Genomic DNA, 19,181 nt, shown 5'->3' with positions numbered 1-19,181 from the left:
TCATTTTAAAGGTAAGAAACTGAGCCTTACAGTGGTAAAGAGACTTGCCCAGGGGCTTAGCTCCAGAATAAACAAAGCACTCCTGACTCGAAACAGGAGAGAGCTCTTCCACCTGCTATCCCCATTCCAGAAACGGGCTACAGTATCTTATCCGTAATCAGTTTCCCATAACAGTTCTCACTTTACAGAAAGTTCTTATGCAGAACTGTATTTTGTCCTACAATACAAATGGATTTCTTTTTCTTTTCAAATCTCTTTCATAAGAGGATCTACAAGTTAGAAACTCCTGAATATGATTACTTTGTCAAGACTGAAAACTTTGTGGCAAAGATAAGAAGCTCCTAAAATCTCTTTTACAACTACAAATCTCATACAAATATCTCTTATTTAATTGCATTTTTCAAAAGGAGAATCTGTTCTCTCAGTCAACGTGGCTTTCTCCACATGGAAAGATTCCATACAGACTGGCATCCTATCCTACCTACCACAGAAGTCGGTGTTGATTAGCCAACTCTGCTCTCTCCTCTTCGTTACAGTGATCATTTGTTAACAATCAACTAGAATGTTGGAAAACCCCCGTAAAGATTTCGATTTTACAGAAAGTACCCAAAATTCCACCAGTTTTGCATCACAAAGCAGTGGTTAAAGTTTTGAGTAAAATGCCATGCATGTGGTTTTTGTGGGTGGCTGCAGCTCAGAACGACTCAGGACTTGTCAGTTATCTACAGGGGAGAGCTAGGACGGCAACTATAAACTAAGACCATCCTGATCACGGCAACAAACAACTCTCCATCCCTGGTACTGTATGCCATCTTTGGCAACTCTAACAACCTAAAGGCTGATGCAGAAGCGTAACTAGCCTTCGAGTCTGGACCCCAAAACCTACCAAGTTGAAGAAAAGAAAAAGACCACTGGCAGGGTTTTACATGTGGTCAAGTCTGACAACGCTCATGGACAACTCCGGCTGCTGGTGATTTAAACTCACTTGGTAAAACAAATCTCTAGCTCACTGGGGTACTACATTAAAAAAAAAAAAAATTAACGCAAAGAGAAACTTAAAATACTTTAAGGTCATGACAAACCAGTGTGAAAGAGAATCCTAACACCCAGAACTGAAACTGCATCATTCACGCAGTCTGGAAAGAAAAAAGAAAGCTAAAAACCACGATAGATTAAGAATGCCGAGTTTGAGAAAACCCCTAAGGTGAATTCTGAACAACAACAACATGAAAAAGAGTCCCACAACAGAAGAAGTGCATACTGCATGCAAGACCCACTAATGGAAAGAGTTTGCCAGCATTTCTGTCATGACCTCACGAAAGACGGCTGGTCCCATGTAAATGAAACTTGAGGCAATCCAGGAACTTAACCTGTCCACTCCAGAATTTAATTCAGCTAATGACTTCATCTTTTTTCCCACATACCTGTCACCTATAACATCTCATGAAGTCTTGTCAGAAGCTTTCTGTAAATGCTCTACAGAAGAAAATCAATTAAGATGCGGTGTGACACTGGGACAAGGAACCAGAACCACACAAGGCTCGGCCGCTGAGGGTCAGTTTACTTCCGGGCCCCCACGGCAGCATGGTGGGAGGGAAAGAACTGGACCCTGAGGCTGGCAAGAGTCTTCATGCCAGCTCTACCACTTCAACGCTATGATTTTAAGCAAGTTCTTTAATCACTGTAATTTTCACACACACCCCCCAACACACACACACCCTGCCCGTTCCCTCAACCACCATCTAAAGACTGCAGATGCTACCACTTCTTTTGGGCAGCAATAAGCTTTATGAAAGACAATATATGTCAAGTGTTGAGTATATACCCGACACGTGTCATTTCCCATTCCTTGGCAACATCATCATTTCCTTGTGCTCAGGCCGATCCACAATGTCAGCTAAATACTGCACGACCAAAGCTACTTCTGTTCCTACTAGATGGGCCTGAAGTTATACAGTGGGATCCTAAACCCCCAAGTCTTAACGTGATATGTTTGGGACATATCGAGTCATTTTTAAAAACTGTATCTTTAACATCCAAATTGTGTTTACTATCCGTTTGAACTGAATTCATAAAGAAAGAAAACTATTATAGAGCTCATAACTTCCGGATAATTATTCTCATACTTGTGATCAGAGTTGAATTTACGTCTGACTTCCTTTTTACAAAATCTTCATGGGAAGACACTTTATCTTAGGGCTGATGATGTATTTCCTTAGTTTATGAAGTGCTTTTACCTACATTCTCATTTAGGTAGAAGTCTCCCAACCCTGTTAAGTAGGTATCATCCCTGACATGTAAACGGTCCTAAATTGTACCATCTTTAACATTCAAATGCAAATTTTAGACCGTTATCTCACATAACTGTACAAAGCCCAGGACTTTCCTTAATAATTTCAAGGATCCTAAGGTGAGTGCTTACAACTTCCTAATAGTTCCTTGTCACTTACTCATCCTAAATCCTGACTGCAACCTAACTCTCATCATCTCCCCTCTCTCTATTCCCCTCCACACTAGTGTAGACACAGCCATCTCTACTCTGTCTCCAAAACACATTAACACCTGGGTGTTGTGAAAAGCAGACCTTTAGTAGAGGAAGATTTTAACAAATAAATAAATAACAAGTAAACAGTAAGAAACGATTTAAAACTGAGAATCAGACATTGAAGCTCTCTACCCGCTTCCTTTTCTGCCAGTGGAGTAGCCATTTGTAGCCTCATCTCGAGCCTAATTCTAGGACCCACTTTCTCTCACCACCCCTGCCCAAACAAAAGCAAAATAAAAACAAAAAAAATTTTCCCTCCAGCTTCAAGTAAAAGCTAAAAATTCTTGTTTCTTTATTATACAGAACAATTTAAGCCCCCTGGTCCCAACCCCTCCCATCTAGATTAGCCCTTTACCTTGACAGAACGAAAACAGACTATAATTCATCTGTCTTTAGCTTTCAACTCAAAGAGCAACCAGCTTTTAAAATAGCTTTATTTTTTCCCCTTCCTGATAACTCCCTATCTTAGAGAAGAAGAAATCAATTTAGAAAGGTGAAGTGATTTGGCCAAACTAGAACATCAGACCTGGGATTCAAAGGCAGATCATCTGACGGTATACACTCACCCTTCGATATCCACGGGGACCCCCCTGGATAGCAAAATTCGCGGGTGCTCACGTCCTTTACGTAAGGAGTCCAATCGGCCCTCCATTTACTCAGGTTCCATAGCCACAGGATCCACATGCAAAGACTGGAGGGCTGACTGTATCATACACCTTCCTCTCCAGGCCACCGCTTCACTACGCCAGGTGCAATCCTGCCGATAAGGTGCTAGGGCCTCCACCTGTCCACCTGTTTGGGGAAGACCTGTAAATACCAGGTAAGAGTTCTAAGAGATGCAAAGTAAGAGTTCTTATGGGTAAGGTCTGTAACTAGTTCTTTCCATTCAGTACCTAGCACAGTTCCTGCCAATAAAGGGGCTCAGAACACTTGAGGGGGAAAAAAGATTGCGAACCTTCACGTAATCTGCTTGAGGGTTCCGGAGCCAAGGCCAATTAGGAGTCTTTCACTAAGGAAGGACTATTTAGCAGTGGCCCAAAAGGAGTTGCACAGACAACCAAAGATCAGGCAGTCACTACCCTTTTTGCTGCGGACCATTTAATCTTATAACTATCCGATAACCATAATGCCTCTGGCCCCAGGAGTCCTGCTTCACAACCCCAGACCAACCCCCACCGCCCCCTCCCCCTCACTAGGCAACCCCAATCTCTCTTCCTTCTTTGAATTCTTATAACAGATAAACCTGTGCTGGCTTGTCTATCAAAGTCTAAAATGGGTTGGCAGGGGACTTCCCTGGTGGTCCAGTAGTTAACACTTTGTCTTCCATGCAGGGGGTGCAGGTTCTATCCCTAGCCAGGGAGCTAAGATCCCACGTGCCTCCCTGCCAAAAAAACAAAACATAAATAAAAAACAACACAGGGCTTCCCTGGTGGCGCAGTGGTTGAGAGTCCGCCTGCCGATGCAGGGGACACGGGTTCGTGCCCCAGTCCGGGAGGATCCCACATGCCGCGGAGCGGCTGGGCCCGTGAGCCATGGCCGCTGAGCCTGCGCGTCCGGAGCCTGTGCTCCGCAACGGGAGAGGCCACAGCAGTGAGAGGCCCGCATACCGCAAAAACAAACAAACAAAAAAAAAAACACAGGAGCAATACTGTAACAAATTCAATAAAGACTTTAGAAATGGTCTTCATCAAAAAAATTAAAAAATCTTAAAAAAAAAAAAGGGGTTGGCAGGGTTGAATTCCTTCTGGAGGCCCTAGCAGAGAATTTACTTCCTTGCCTTTTTCAGCTTCAGAGGCTGCCTGTGTTCCTTGTCTCGTTGCCTACTCCCATCTGTAAAGCTAGAAGTGGCCGGTCGAGTCCCTTCACACCCTTTATCACACTGTGATGCTATCCTCCCTCCTTTACTTATGAGGAGCCTTGTGAGTACATTGGTCCCACTTGAATAAACCAGGAAATCTCCTCATTTCAAAATCCTTAACATAAGCACAACCGCAAAATCCCTTCTGCCGTGTAAGGTAATACATTCCCAGGGTCTGGGCATTAGGACTTGGACATCTTTAAGGGGCCCATTATTCTGCCTACCACATTTGCCTAAGCAGAAACCAGGCAGTTGTTTAGGTTTAAGACAAGAAAAACAAATCACCTGTTTTCACGCTTGACAGATTTGAATACAATTGGAAAGGTCACAATTTCTTATGGTCCAAACAGGCTGAACAAGTCAGTTAATTAACATGACCATATAGAATGATGAAGCTACATTAACCCAAGACAGTCTGTGGCTTCCTTTTACTTTCACTATTGATACTCTTGGAGAACCAGAAACAGCTATTAAAAATGTGTTTACTTTTATACAAACACACACACACACACACACACACACCCCTAATTAGAGTTTTTATTACCTCAGGTTTTACTTGTAAGGATTAGCATTTCAAAAATAAGTTAAGAGGGGGCAGAGTCAAGATGGCAGCAGGTGAGGATGCAGAGTTTGCGTCTCTCCGCAACTAGGGTGCCTGTCGGACACTGGTGCGGTACATCTATGCCCAAGGAGAGGGGAGGAACCCCCGAGCGACTGGGTAGGACATGGGGGCACTGAGGTGGGAGGAGAAATGGAGGCTGGACGGGACCAGCACCCCTGAGGGGTGGCTCGAGGCGGGAGGGGTTCCCATGCCTGGAGAGACCCTGGGGGGCTCGGAGGATCAGGCGTTTCCCCTGCCCTATCAGGCCCAGGAAGCCTGCGGGCCTCCCGGGCCGGGCCCTCTGAGGCCCCCTGTGGGCTGTGTTGGTCCTAGAGCTATAGGAAGAAGGCGGGCGGGAGGGGGCCTCCAGGACCGGAGGATCGGGGAGGTGTGGCGGGCGTCTCCCAGGCCCACTCAGCCCCGGGAAGCCTGGACTCCCAGGCTGGGTCCCCGCCCTTCAAGGCCCCCTCCAGGCCACGTTGGTCCTAGGGGCAGAGGAGGGAGGGAGGAGGGGGGAAGAGGAGGAGAGGCAAATGTGGGGGACCCTGCTGGGCCAGGGGATCAGGGGAAGCACCGCAGGTGTTTCCCCCACCCACCGGGCTCTGGGAGGACTGTTGGGCTTCCAGGTCTGGTCCCCTGATTTCCAAGGCTCCCTCCAGCCACGTAGGTGCTAGGGGCATAGGAGGGAGGAGGGGGGAAGAGGAGAGGTCAACGGGGAGGGGCCCTCCAGATCGCAGGATGCGGGGAACGGGCCTAGCACTTCCCCTGCCCACTCGGGCCCAGTGAGCCTGCTGGGGTCCTGGACCTGCTCCTCTGCCCTCCAGGGCCAGAGGCACTCCTGGGCCACTCCTGCTGCATTAAGCCTAAACCCCCCCAACATCCCCCACCCCACCCGGCCTTTTCCGGCCCTGTGGGTCCTAAGCATAAGCCCTGCCCACTGCCTAAACCCCACCCCTGCCTAAGCCCCACCCAGCACAGCCAAGGCCTTTTCCGGCTTTCTTTTCCCCCTCCTGAATTTAACTATTGTGGTTCTGTTTTACCTTCTGGTTGTTGTTTTATCTAAATTTTTATTTTTCTATTCTTTCTAACATATCTGTTAGTTTTCTAATCTTATTTTATTTTTTCCTCTTTGTTATCGTTCTGCTCCTTTTTGCTTTTCTTTTCTTTTTTTTTTTTGCCACCCTTTTCAGCTCACAGGATCTTGGTTTCTGAGCCAGGGGTCGGGCCAGAGCTCCTGCGGTAGAAAGTCCAAGTCCAAACCACTGGACTAACAGAGAACCTCAGACCGCAGGGAATATTCATCAGAGTGAGGTCTCCCACAGGTGCTCATCTGATCAACAAGACCCAGCTCTACCCAACAGCCTAAAAACTCCAGTGTTGGAAGCCTCAGGCCAAACAACCAGTAAGACAGGATCACAAACCCACCCATCCAAAAAAAAAAAAAAAATGAGATGACCAAAAATATGTCACAGATGAAAGAGCAAGGTTAAAACCTACAAGACCAAATAAGTGAAGAGGAAATATGCAAAACCTGCCTGAAAAACAATTCAGAGTAATGATAGTAAAGATGATCCAAAATCATGGAAACAGAATGGAGGCATGGATTGAGAAAATAAAAGAAATGTTTAACAAAGATCTAAAAGAACAAACAAATACAGATGAACAACACAGTAACTGAAATTAAGAATACACTAGAAGGAATCAATAACAGAGTAACTGAGGCAGAAGAACGAATAAGTGAGCTGGAGGACAGAACGGTAGAAATAACTGCCGAGGAGCAGAAGAAAGAATGGAAAGAACTGAGGACAGTCTCAGAGGCCTCTGGGACAGCACTAAACGCACCAACATTCGAATTATAGGGGTCGCAGAAGAAGAAGAGAAAAAGAAAAAGGGTCTGAGAAAATATTTGAAGAGATTATAGTCGAAAACTTCCCTAACATGGGAAAGGAAATAGTTACACAAGTCCAGGAAGCACAGAGTCCCATACAGGATAAACCCTAGGAGAAACACAACAAAACACATATAAATAAAACTAACAAAAATTAAAAACAAAGAAAAAATATTAAAAGCAGCAAAGGAAAAGCAAAAAATAACACACAAAGGAATCCCCAGAAGGTTATCAGCTGATTTTTCAGCAGAAACTCTGCAAGCCAGAAGGGAGTGGCAGGATGTACTTCAAGTGATGAGAGAGAAAAACCTACAACCAAGATTACTCTACCCAGCACTGATCTCATTCAGATTCCACAGAGAAACCAAAAGCTTCACAGACAAGCAAAAGCTATGAGAATTCAGCACCACCAAACTAGCTTTACAACAAATGCTAAAGGAACTTCTCTAGGCAGGGAACACAAGAGAAAAAAAAGGACCCACAGAAACAAACCCAAAACAATTAAGAAAATGGTAATAGGAACATACATATCGATAATAACCTTGAATGTAAATGGATTAAATACTCCAACCAAAAGACAAAGACTGGCTGAATGGATACAAATACAAGACACATATATGTGCTGTCTACAAGAGACCCACTTCAGACCTAGGGATACATACAGACTGAAAGTGAAGGCATGGAAAAAGATATGCCATGCAAATGGAAATCAAAAGAAAGCTGGAGTAGCAATAATTGTATCAGATGAAATAGACTTTGAAATAAAGACTGTTACAAGAGATAAGGAAGGACACTATGTAATGATCAAGGGATCAATCCAAGAAGAAGATATAACAATTATAAATATTTATGCACCCAACATAGGAGCACCTCAGTACATAAAGTAAATGCTAACAACCATAAAAGGGGAAATGGACAGTAACACAATAATAGTAGGGGACTTTAACACCCCCACTTACACCAGTGGACAGATCATCTAAACAGAAAGTAAATAAGGAAACATGAGCTTTAAATGACACAACAGACCAGATAGATTTAATTGATATCTATAGGACATTCCACCTGAAAGTGGCAGAATACACTTTCTTCTCAAGTGCACACAGAACATTCTCCATGATAGATCACACCTTGGGTCACAAATCAAGCCTCAGTAAACTTAAGAAAATTGAAATCACATCAAGCATCTTTTCAGACCACAATGCTATGAGACTGGAAATCAGTTACAGGAAAAAATTTGTGAAAAACACAAATACATGAAGGATAAATAAATAACCAAGAGAGCACTGAAGAAATCAAAGAAGAAATTTTAAAAATACATAGAAACAAATGACACCAAAACACGACAACCCAAAACCTATGGGATGCAGCAAAGGCAGTTCTAAGAGGGAACTCTACAGCAATTCAATCTCATCTCAAGAAACAAGAAAAATCTCAAACAATCTAACCTTACACCTAAAGCAACTAGAGAAAGAAGAACAAACAAAACCCAAAGTCAGTAGAAGGAAAGAAATCATAAAGATCAGAGCAGAAATAAATGAAAGAGAAACGAAGAAAACAACAGCAAAGATCAATAAAACAGCTGGTTCTTTGAGAAGATAAACAAAATTGATAAAACTTTAGCCAGACTCATCAAGAAGAAAAGGGAGAGGACACAAATCAATAAAATGAGAAACGAAAAAGGAGAAATCACAACTTACACCACAGAAATACGATGGACTATAAAAGACTACTAAAAATGACTATATGCCAATGAAATGGACAACCACAAAGAAATACACAAACTCATGGAAAGGTGCGATTTTCCAAGACTGAACCAGGAAGAATTATAAAATATAAACAGACCTATCACAAGTAATGAAATTGAAACTGTAATTAAAACTCTTCCAACAAACTAAAGTCCAGGACCAGATGGCTTCACAGGTGAATTCTATCAAACATTTAGAGAAGAGCTAACCCCATCCTTCTCAAACCCTTCCAAAATACTGCAGAGGGAGGAACACTCCCAAATTCGTTCTACGAAGACACCATGACCCTGACACCAAAACCAAAGATATCACAAAAAAAGAAAATTACATACCAATATCACTGATGAACACAGATGCAAATATCCTGAACAAAATACTAGCAAACAGCATCCAACAACACATTAAAAGTATCTACACCATGATCAAGTGGGACTTATCCCAAGAAGGCAAGGATTCTTCAATATATGCAAATCAATCAATGTGATACATGATATTAACAAGGAATAAAAACCATATGATCATCTCGACAGATGCAGAAAAAGCTTTTGACAAAATTCAACATTCTTTTGCGATAAGAACTCTCCAGAAAATGGACAGAGAGGGAACCTACCTCAACATAATAAAGGCCACATTTGACAAACCCACAACCAACATCATACTCAATGGTGAAAAACTGAAAGCATTTCCACTAAGATCAGGAACAAGACAAGGATGTCCACTCTCACCACTCTTATTTAACACACTTTTGGAATTCCTAGCCATGGCAATCAGAGAAGAAAAAGAAATAAAAGGAATCCAAATTGAAAAAGAAGATAAAAACTGTCACTGTTTGCAAATGACATGATACTATACATAGAGAATCCTAAAGATGCCACCAGAAAACTACTAAAACTAATCAATGAATTTGGTAAGGTTGCAGGATACAAAACTAATACACACAAGTCTCTGGTATTCCTATACAATAACGATGAAAAATCATAAAAAGAAATTAAGGAGACACTCCCATTTACCACTGCAACAAAAAGAATAAAATACCTAGGAATAAACCTACTTAAGGAGAAAAAAGACTTGTACTCAGAAAACTATAAAACTCTTATGAACGAAATCAAAGATGTCATAAACAGATGAAGAAATATACCATGTTCTTGGATAGGAAGAATCAATATTGTAAAAATGACTATACTATCCAAAGCAATCTACAGATTCAATGCAACCCCTATCAAACTACCAACAGAATTCTTCACAGAATTAGAACAACTAATTTTACAATTTATATGGAAACACAAAAGACCCTGAATAGCCAAAGCAACCTTCAGAAAGAAAAACGGAGCTGGAGGAATCAGGCTCCCAGACTTCAGACTATACTACAAAGCTACAGTAATCAACACAGTATGGTACCAGCACAAAAACAGAAATAGAGATCAATGGCACAGGATGGAAAGCCCAGAAATAAGCCCATGCACATATGGTCACCTAAGTTATGACAAAGGAGGCAAGAACATACAATGGAGAAAAGACAGCCTCGTCAATAAGTGGTGCTGGGAAAACAGGACAGCTACATTTAAAATAACAAAATTAGAACACTCCCTAACACCATACACAAAAATAAACTCAAAATGGATTAAAGACCTAAATGTTAACACTGGACACTATAAAACTCTAGACGAAAACGTAGGAAAAACACTATTCGATATAAACCACAGCAAGATATTTTTTGACCCACCTCCTAGAGTAATGAAAATAAAAACAAAAATAAACAAATGGGCCCTAATGAAACTTAAAAGCTTTTGCACAGCAAAGGAAACCATAAACAAGATGAAAAGACAACCCATAGAATGGGAGAATATATTTGAAAATGAAGCGACGGACAAAGGATTAATCTCCAAAATACACAAGCAGCTCATGCAGCTCAATATCAAAAAAACAAACAACCCAATTAAAAAACAGGCGAAAGACCTAAACAGACATTTCTCCAAAGAAGACATACAGATGTACAAGAGGCACATGAAAACATGCTCAACATAACTAATCATTAGAGAAATGCAAATCAAAACCACAGTCACGTATCACCTCACACAGGTCAGAATGGCCATCATCAACAAATCTACAAACAATAAATGCTGGACAGGGTGTGGAGAAAAGGGAACCCTCCTGCACTGTTGGTGGGAATGTAAATTGGAACGGCCACTATGGAGAACAGTATGGAGGTTTCCTAAAAAACTAAAAATAGAACTACCATATGACCCAGCAATCCCACTACTGGGCATATACCCAGAGAAAACCGTAATTTGAAAAGATTCATGCACACCAATATTCACTGCAGCATTATTTACAATAGCCAGGACATGGAAGCAACCTAAATGGTCCATCAACAGAAGAATGGATAAAGAAGATGTGGTACATATTTACAATGGAATATTATTCAGCCATAAAACGGAATGAAACTGGGTCATTTGTAAAGATGTGGATGGACCTAGAGTCTGTCATACAGAGTGAAGTAAGCCAGAAAGAGAAAAACAAATATCATATATTAAGGCATATATGTGGAATCTAGAAAAATGGTACAGATGAACCTATTTGTAGGGCAGGAATAGAGACGCAGATGTAGAGAAAAGACATGTGGACACAGTGGAGGAAAGAGGGAGTGGGACAAATTGGGAAATTAGGTTTGACATACACTACCATGTGTAAAACAGACAGCTAGTGGGAACCTGCTGTGTAGCACACGAAGCTCAGCCTGGGGCTCTGTGACGACCAAGGTGGGTGGGATGGGGGGAGTGGGAGGGAGGTCCAAGAGGGAGGGGATATAGGTATACATATAGCTGACTCACTTCATTGTACAGCAGAAACTAACATAACATTGTAAAGCAATTTTACTCCAATAAAAAATAATTAATTTTTTTAAAAAAGTTAAGATCCAGTGAGGTACAAAGAAAACAAAAGTAGATCAAAAACTTCCCAACCAGATAACCACTGCTGATTAAACAAACATACAACAAAACATACCTATATAAGATTAGAAATTTTAAATAATATGCCATTCCTATATCTTCTTTGGTGAAATGTTTTTTCAAACTTTTTGCTCACTTTTTAATTTCTTTGATATTATTGAATTTCGAAAAAATTTTTAATATTCTGGTTGCCAATTCTTTATCAAATATATGTTTTGAAAATATTTCTTTCCTGGTCTGTGGATTGTCTTTTCATTTTCTTAGCACAGCTTTTCAAAAACCTTACGTTTTTAATTTTGATGAAACCCAATTTATCCATTTTTTTTTTATGGTCACAATTTTTGTGTCCTAAGAAATCTTTGCCTAACTAAGATCCCAAAGATTTTCTCCTATGTTTTCTTCTAGAACAGCAGTGCATAAGACTGTTTTCTGTGATGATAGAAATATCCTCTAATCTAAGCTAGAGTAATCAAGACAGAATGGTACTGGCACAAAAACAGAAATATAGATCAATGGAACAGGATAGAAAGCCCAGAGATAAACCCACACACATATGGTCACCTTATCTTTGACAAAGGAGGCAAGAATATACAATGGAGAAAAGACAGCCTCTTCAGTATGTGGTGCTGGGAAAACAGGACAGCTACATGTAAAAGAACGAAATTAGAACACCTCCTAACACCATACACAAAAATATACTCAAAATGGATTAAAGACCTAAATGTAAAGCCAGACACTATAAAACTCTTAGAGGAAAACACAGGCAGAACACTCTTTGACGGAAAGATCCTTTTTGAGCCACCTCCTAGAGTAATGAAAATAAAAACAAAAATAAATACATGGGACCTAATGAAACTTAAAAGCTTTTGCACAGCAAAGGAAACCATAAACAAGATGAAAAGACAACCCTCAGAATGGGAGAAAATATTTGCAAACGAAACAACTGACAAAGGATTAATCTCCAAAATATACAAGCAGCTCATGCAGCTCATGCAGCTCAGTATCAAAAAAACAAACAACCTAATCCAAAAATGGGCAGAAGACCTAAATAGACATTTCTCCAAAGAAGACATACAGATGGCTAACAAACACATGAAAAGATGCTCAACATCACTAATCATTAGAGAAATGCAAATCAAAACCGCAATGAGGTATCACCTCACACCACTCAGAATGGCCATCATCAAAAAAACTACAAGCAATAAATGCTGGACAGGGTGTGGAGAAAAGGGAACCCTCTCACACTGTTGGTGGGAATGTAAATTGATACAGCCACTATGGAAAACAGTATGGAGATTCCTTAAAAAACTAAAAATAGAACTACCATATGACCCAGCAATCCCACTACTAGGCATATACCCTGAGAAAACCATAATTCAAAAAGAATCATGTACCAAAATGTTCACTGCAGCTCTATTTACAATAGACAGGACATGGAATCAACCTGAATGTCCATCGACTGATGAATGGATAAAGAAGATGTGGCACATATATACAATGGAATATTACTCAGCCATAAAAAGGAAAGAAATTGAGTCATATGTAGTGATGTGGATGGACTTAGAGTCTGTCATACAGAGTGAAGTAAGTCAGAAAGAGAAAAACAAATACCATGTATTAACGTATATATATGGAATATAGAAAAATGGTACTGATGAACCTAGTGGCAGGACAGGAATAGAGATGCAGACATAGAGAATGGACTTGTGGACACAGGGAGGAAAGGGGAGGGTGGGACGAACTGAGGGACTAGCACTGACAATATATACACTACCATGTGTGAAACAGAGAGCTAGTGGGAAGCTGCCGTATAGCACTGGGAGGCCAGCTCAGTGCTCTGTGTCAACCTAGAGGGGTGGGATGGGGAGGGTGGGAGGGAGGTGCAAGAGAGAGTGGATACAGGTATACATACAGCTGATTCACTTTGTTATACAGCAGAAACTAACACAACATTACAAAGCAATTATAATCCAATAAAGATGTAAAAGAATAATAATGAAATATACTTTTAAAAAAACAGAAAAGCCTTTCCCACCAAGCTCAAAAAAAAAAAAGAAAAGAAAAATGCTGTAATCTGAGCTAATCAATACACCTTCAGTTAGCCACCCATGGCCACTGAGGACTTGACACGTGGCTAGAACAACTAAGCAGCTGAATTGTCACACTGTATTTAGTTTTAATTATTTAAATTTAAATAGCCACATGTGGCTAACAGATGCAACAGGAAGTTCTAGAAGGGCTGTAGTTTTAAATTTTACATTTTGATCTATTACACATTTTTAGTTAATTTTTGTATACATACAAGGTTCATTTTTTTTTAATTTTTTAAGGTTTTTTTCTTCTTTTTAAAATTTATTTTATTTATATTTGCTGTGTTGGGTCTTCGTTTCTGTACGAGGGCTTTCTCTAGTTGTGGCAAGTGGGGGCCACTCTTCATCGTGGTGTGCGGGTCTCTCTTGTTACGGAGCACAGGCTCCAGATGCGCAGGCTCAGTAGTTGTGGCTCATGGGCCTAGTTGCTCCGCGGCATGTGGGATCCTCCCAGACCAGGGCTCGAACCCGTGTCCCCTGCATTAGCAGGCAGATTCTCAACCACTGCGCCACCAAGGAAGCCCAAGGTTCATTTTTAAAACTATGGATGTCAATGATTCCGGCACCAAGTTTTTGAAAAGACTATCTCTACTCCAAAGAGTTATCTTGGCATCTTTGTCCAAAATCAGACCATGTTTGTGTGGTCTGTTCCTGTACTCTGTATTCTATTCCATTGGCCTATGTGTCTTTCCACTCACCAATCTCTCATTGTCTTCATATATGGTCAACTGCTCTTTGACAAGCATACCAAGAATACATAACGGGGAAAGGTTAGTCTCTTCAACAAACGATGCTGGGAAAACTGGATAGCCACATGCAAAAGGATGAAACTGGACCCTTATTTTACACCATACATATATATCAACTCAAAATGTACTAAAAATTTAAATACAAGACCTGAAACTCTAAAACTCCAAGAAGAAAACATAGGGGAAAATCTTCACGACACTGGTCTTGGCACTGATTTGAACACCAAAAGGATACACAACAAAAGCAAAAATAGACAAGTGGGGCTACATCCAACTACAAAGCTTCTGCACAGCAAAGTAAAGAATCAAGAGTGAAAAGGCAACCTATGGAAAGGGAGCGAGTATTTGCAAACTGATAAGAGATTAATATTCAAAACATATAAGGAACTACTACTACCCAACAGCAAAAAAACAAATAAACTGGTTAAAAATGGGCAAAAGACTTGGGGAGACATTTCTCCAAAGAAGATCTACAAATAGCCAACAGTTATACAAAAAGATGCTCATCATCAGGGAAATGCAAATCAAAAAACCACAATGAGATATCACCTCACGCCTCTCAGGATGACCATTATCAAGAAAACAAAATAACAAGTGTTGGTGCGGCTGTACAGAAACTGTAAGCCTGGTACCCTGATGGTGAGAATGTCAGATGGTGCAGCCACTATGGAGAATAGTATGGCGGTTTCTCAAAAATTAAAAACAGAACTACCATATGATCCAGCAATCCAATTACTGGGTATTTATCCAAGAGAACTGAACTCAAGATATCAAAGAGATATCTACACTTCCATGTTCACTGAAGCGCTGTTCACAAGAGCTAAAAGGTGGAAACAATCTAAATATTAGTCAACAGATGAATGCATAAAGAAAATGTGGCATATACATACAGTGAAATATTATTCAGCCATAAAAAGAAGGATATTGTTTTGTGTGCTACAGCATGGATGAAATTTGAGGACCTTATACAAAATGAAATAAGCCAGCCAGGACAAACACTGCATTATTCCACTTGTATGAGTTATCTAAAGTAGTCAGTCATCAAAGTACAAGAAGAACGGTGGTAGCCAGGGTCTGAAGGAAAGGGGAAATGGGGAGTTGCTATTCCATGGGTATAAACTTCCAGGAGTAAAAGATAAAAAATTCTACAGATCTGCTACATGACATTGTGCTTGTAGTTAACAATACTGTATACTAATTTATTAAGAGAGTAGATCTCATCTTCTGTATTTTATGTTCTTACCACACTTTAAAAAAAAAAAGAAAAACAGCAGCCCAGAAGCTTTGATTTTTCCAATGGCAAATCTTACCTCAGCTTTCCGAGGAGTAGAGAAAGTGTACTGTTCTGCACTGCTCGTACAGCGAATTCGGGGAAGTTTCTCCTGGGTTAGGGTGGTGGATACAGAAGCTAAACTATGGAGTCCACAAAAAATAATGAGAAATCCAGAGCAGCCTACTGGAATCTTCACTCTGGGCCATTCTTCATGCTCAGCACCATCCCAGATCTCCAGCTTCCCAGTATAGAAGAACCTCAGGGTTGGGACTTCCCTGGTGGCACAGTGGTTAAGACTCCGTGCTCCCAAGGCAGGGGGCCTGGGTTCGATCGCTGGTCTGGGAACTACATCCCACGCGCATGCCTCAACTAAGAGTTCACATGCCACAACTAAGGAGACCGCCTGCTGCAACTAAGGAGCCTGACAGCCATAACTAAGGAGCCAGCGAACCACAACTAAGGAGCCCGCCTGCCACAACTAAGACCCGACACAACCAAATAAGTAAATAAATTCATTAATTAATTTAAAACAAAAAGAAACAAGGTAGCTCTGATTGACCACAGCAGACACCCATCTTTAAAGAGGACCCAAAAAAGCTTCATCATGAGCCAGCAGGGGGTTTGAAAAACACTGGAAAGAGCTTATTTAATAAAAAGCAATTAGAGATTGAGATAACAGCATGATTGGAGACAAGATGGCAGAGTAGAAGGACTTGAGCTTACCTCCTCTCATGAAAACACCAAAATCACAACTAACTACTGAACAACCATCAACAAAAAAAGACTAGAACCTACCCAAAAAAGATATTCTACATCCAAAGACAAAGAAGAAGCCACAACAAGACAGTAGGAGGGGTGCCTTCGCAATACAATCAAATCGCATGCCCGCTGGGTGGGCAACCCACGAACAGGAAAGTAATTACATTGCTGAGGTTTTCTCACAGGAATGAGAGAAAACAACAGCAAAGATCAATAAAACTAAAAGCTGGTTCTTTCAGAAGATAAACACAATTGATAAACCTTTAGCCAGCTTCATCAAGAAAAAGAGGTAGAAGGCTCAAATCAATAAAATTAGAAATGAAGACTCACAGACATAGAAAGTAAACTTATGGTTACTAAAGGGGGAATGGAGGGGGAGGAATAAATCAGGAGTTTGGGATTAGCAGATACAAACTACTATATACAAAAGAGATAAACAACAAGGTCCTATTGTATAGCACAGGGAACTATATTCTATATCCTGCAATAAACCATAATGGAAAAGAATATGAAAAATAATATATAATATATATATCACAAATATATATGAACCACTTTGCTGTACACCAGAAACTAACACAACATTGTAAATCACGTATACTTCAATAAAAAAAAAATTTTTAAACCCCCCTCCCAAAAAATAAAAATAAAATAAAATTAGAAATGAAAAAGGAGAAGTTACAACTGACACCACAGAAATACAAAGGATCATAAGAGACTACTATGAGCAACCCTACGCCAGTAAAATGGACAAATTCTTAGAAAGGTACAATCTTCGAAGACTGAACCAGGAAGAAACAGAAAATATGAACAGACCCATCACAAGTACTGAAATTGAAACTGGGATTTAAAAACTTCAAACAAACAAAAGTCCATGACTAGATGGCTTCACAAGAGAATTCTATCAAACATTTAGAGAAGAGTTAACACCTATCCTTTTGAACCTATTCCAAAAAATTGCAGAGGAAAGAACATCCACAAACTCATTCTGATACCAAAACCATCATCCTGATACCAAAAACAGACAAAGATACCACACACACACAAATTACAGACCAATACGAATGATGAACACAGATGCAAAAATCCTCAACAAAATACTAGCAAACGTAATCCAACAATACATTCAAAGGATCAGAAACCATGATCAAGTGGGATTTATCCCAGGGATGCAAGAATTTTTCAATATCTGCAAATCAATCAATGTGATACACCACATTAACAAACATAATAAAAACCATATGATCATCTCAATAGATGCAGAAAAAGCTTTTGACAAAATTCAACACCCATTTATGATAAAAACTCTCCAGAAAGTGAGCACAGAGGGAAACTACCTCAACATAATAAAGGCCATATATGACAAACCCACAGCTAACATCACTCTCAATGGTGAAAAGCTGAAAACATTTCCTCTAAGATCAGAATCAAGACAAGGATGTCCACTCTCGCCACTTATATTCAACATAGTTTTACAAGTCTCAGCCACGGCAATCAGAGAAGAAAAATAAATAAAAGGAATCCAAACTGGATAAGAAGAAGTAAAGCTGTCACTGTTTGTAGATGACATGATACTGTACATAGAGAATCCTAAAGATGCTACCAGAAAACGACTAGAGCTCATCAATAAATTTGGTAAAGCTGCAGGATACAAAACTAATACACAGAAATCTCTTGCATTTCTGTACACTAACGACAAAAGATCAGAAAGAGAAATTAAGGAAAACAATCCCATATACCATCACATCAAAAAGAATAAAATTCGTTGGAATAAACCTACCTAAGAAGACAAAAGACCTGTAATCTGAAAACTGTAAGGTGCTGATGAAAGAAATAGAAGATGACACAAACAGATGGAAAGATATACCATGTCCTTGGATTGGGAGAATCATTACTGTCAGAATGACTCTACTACCCAAGGCAATCTACAGATTCAATCCCTACAAATTACCAACAGCATTTTTCACAGAACTAAACTAGAACAAAAAGTTTTTAAAATTTGTATGGATAAACAAAAGACCCCAAATAGCCAAAGCAATCCTGAGAAAGAAAAACGGAGCTGGAGGAATCAGGCTCCCTGACTTCAGAATATACTATAAGGCTACAGTCATCAAAACAGTATGGCACTGGCACAAAAATAAAATATAGAACAATGGAACAGGATAGAAAACCCAGAAATAAACCCACACACCTATGGGCAATTAATCTATGACAAAGGAGGCAAAACTATACAACGGAGAAAAGACAGTCTCTTCAGTAAGTGGTGCTGGGTAAACTGGACAGCTACATGTAAAAGAATGAAATTAGAACACTCCCTGACACCATACGCAAAAATAAGCTCAAAATGGATTAAAGACCTAAATGTAAGACCAGATACTATAAAACTCTTAGAGGAAAACATAGGCAGAATACTTTATGACGTAAATCACAGCAATATCTTTTTGGATCCACCTCCTACAGTAATGAAAATAAAAACAAAAATAAACAAATGGGACCTAATGAAACTTAAAAGCTTTTGCACAGCAAAGGAAACCATAAACAACATGAAAAGACAACCCACAGAATGGGAGAAAATATCTGCAAATGCAGCTACCAACAAAGGATTAATCTCCAAAATATACAAACAGTTCATGCAGCTTAATATCAAAAAAACAAACAACCCATTCAAAAAATAGGCAGAAGATCTAAATAGACATTTCTCTAAAGAAGACATACAGATGGC

General features: G+C 40.1%; 1 long non-coding RNA gene across 3 annotated transcripts in view; it reads right to left on the bottom strand.

The window, feature by feature from the left end:
• The window catches only part of LOC117203193 (uncharacterized), a 135,133-nt gene that overhangs the window by 20,436 nt on the left and 95,516 nt on the right, over positions 1–19,181 (bottom strand). For all 3 annotated transcript variants that reach the window (XR_007469867.1, XR_007469868.1, XR_007469866.1), the window contains exon 3: positions 3,112–3,352. This is a non-coding gene — a long non-coding RNA (uncharacterized LOC117203193). The remainder of the gene's footprint in view (positions 1–3,111; positions 3,353–19,181) is intronic.

This window comes from Orcinus orca, chromosome 10 (assembly GCF_937001465.1).
Source record: "Orcinus orca chromosome 10, mOrcOrc1.1, whole genome shotgun sequence".
NCBI classification, from domain to species: domain Eukaryota; kingdom Metazoa; phylum Chordata; class Mammalia; order Artiodactyla; family Delphinidae; genus Orcinus; species Orcinus orca.
The sequence above is the reverse complement of the archived record's forward strand: the minus strand, read 5'-3'. Positions and strand labels throughout refer to the sequence as shown.